Below are 2,500 nucleotides of genomic sequence, written 5' to 3' on the forward strand. Positions count from 1 at the left end.
AACGGATTAAGTTCGTAACCCGGGGGCCCACTGTATATGTATATATATATGTATATGTATATATATGAATATATATATATATATATATATATATATATATATATATATGAATATTTATTTTTTAAATTTGAAAAGTGGGGGTGCTACTTTGCAGGTTTTACTTTTCGCGAGGGGATTCCGGTCCCCATGTAAAAGAAGGATCACTGTATTTTTCTTGTCTTTGTCTCTGACGAAAAGAAACTAATTGTGTATTTCCATCTTGTGTACATATTCAACCTTTAGTCTGTTGTCGCCACATTCATCTCTGCTGTAGTAGATATTAACAGCAAGTAAACGTTTTGCTTTGGACTTCTCTCCTCTGATCTTGCGTTGTTTTTGGAGAATTTCAGGAAAAAAAAAACACCATCTTCAGGCTAAAAATGCATTGTAATGCATTGCGTTATGTAACGTTATTGTAACGAATACAATATTACTATTTTTTTGTGTGTAATACTATATACTGTATTACACTGTGTTACAGCAAAAAGTAATGCATTACAGTAATCGCATTACTTTTGTAATGCATTACTCCTAACACTGATGATGGGCATTATAAATTTACTAACCAAAACAAAATGACCCCCATGCAAAAATCATTTCTACTGTTAATTTTTTATTACTGTTCACCATTGTTCACAAAGAATAGTTGCTCAAAGTGTAGTTTATTAGTTACACTATTCTAAAAAGTCAAGCCCCCAGGATAATGTACAAAATGTGAACAAATCCTGTATATGGGGGTTGGCTGGCTGGCTGCTTTAAAAACCACATCACAAACGTATGGACGGGGTATGGTATGGACTTTTTGTCCACTTTCTTTTTAATCGTGAGAGGAGAGGGGAGGGGAGCGAGCTTGCTATGCTCTTCACGGTAGATCCGGAAAAAAGAGCATTGCTGAGAACTTTCACTTTTCTGGGATGTGACAGAGCCAATATTTTCACCGACTGCACCTTTACTCTTTGCGGCAATACTCGCCTGCCAAAAAATAAAAGTTACAATGTCGCAATCGAGTGGCCGAGACCGTGCTAAATATTGTGCTGACAATGCTGCGCTATCGTTAGCTTAGCACAGTAACTATGGTTCAACAGCTGTTAAGTGAAGCAAACGCTGCACATACCAGTTGTCCCAAGTTCTCGCTTCCGCCTTTCGACAAGCCAGGTCAGGGCTCTTGCTTGGCTCTGTTTCGTATTGAAAGCTCAGCTGGCCGTGTCCGATCACTCCCGGTGACCGCAAAGCGGCCGCCATGATTCATTCCTGCCCCCTGCGTGAGCCGTTGAATGTTCCCGAAGTTGATTGGCTGTGGCGACTCGAAACGCGGAAAAAGTAAATAAAAAATAACTTCACTCGAAAGACGCTTCTCGTGACGGCGCACGGCCATTTGCGTCGCTCCTTTCGCCTCCATCGCGTCGCCCAACGTGCATTCGCGCCCAGTCACGCGAACTCCATTGCCTACAATACAAAACGCTCCGCTTGTTCGCCTCGTTCGCGTTCGGTGCACGCGTACCATTAAACTAAATCATCTCAGAAACATGATTTCGTGTGCAGCCCACGCGGCCCGGTACCAGTTGATCCACGGACCGATACCGGTCCGGGGACCGGGGGTTGGGGACCACTGGTCTAGAGTTCAAATGTAAACAAATGTCTTGGTCTTCTCTGCAAATATTTTGCCATCTTTTTATTTAACCGCTAACTCAAAATATATATGAAGTGTGTGCTGCTGTGTAGCTCGCTAGTTTAGTGCAGAGCATTGAAGAAATGACTTCTGTAAGGGCCACAGTGTGGCCAAAACACAAGATTGATTTATTTATTTACTTCCTAACCATTACTATCCAGCCAGCCAGCCATTTCAGATCTTGGTTGAGCCTGTATGCTAGTATGCCACTGATTGGTGCGCTGTAAGAACAAGCGCCTTTAAAAGAAAAAGCCTTCTTTGTTGATCCCGCAAATCGCATCTTCCGAGGTTGTACTTTTGGGCCCAAACCATTATGATGGTCATCCCTAGCAGCAGTGGTGATGATTTGGGAACGTTGTGCTGCTGCTGCTAAGTGAATTTAGCGGAACCATAGTTAGAGGTACAGTTTAAGGGAGTCGGGCATCTTACTTCTGCGTTTGAAATATAGCCACTAAAATACCTCATATCATTGAAAAGTGGAACACCTCTGTGATAAATGTGACTTATACTGTAAATTTCAGACTATAACCAGCTACTTTTTTTTCCTAACGCTTTGAACCCTGCAGTTAATAGTCTACAGTAGTGTGGCATATCTGCTTTTTTTCCCCCACTTCTAGCCACTAGGGGAAAATCTAGTAAACAAAGGGAAACAGAAGAAGACATGAAGTATTGACTTTGTGTCTGCACTGCTACTTTACTTGCCACCAATAAACACAAACTTTTAAATAGAAATAGAATGGACATAGAATTTTTTCCAATAACTTGCATGTACCTCTTGAGGTTACAACCTGC

At 41.5% G+C, this 2,500-nt stretch overlaps 1 protein-coding gene across 1 annotated transcript in view; it reads left to right on the forward strand.

Moving 5' to 3' along the window:
• The window catches only part of ctu2 (cytosolic thiouridylase subunit 2 homolog (S. pombe)), a 28,742-nt gene that overhangs the window by 19,387 nt on the left and 6,855 nt on the right, over positions 1-2,500 (forward strand). The window lies entirely within an intron of this gene.

This window comes from Hippichthys cyanospilos, chromosome 8 (genome assembly GCF_059441005.1).
Source record: "Hippichthys cyanospilos isolate Australia breed blue-spotted pipefish chromosome 8, RoL_Hcya_1.0, whole genome shotgun sequence".
NCBI lineage: Eukaryota > Metazoa > Chordata > Actinopteri > Syngnathiformes > Syngnathidae > Hippichthys > Hippichthys cyanospilos.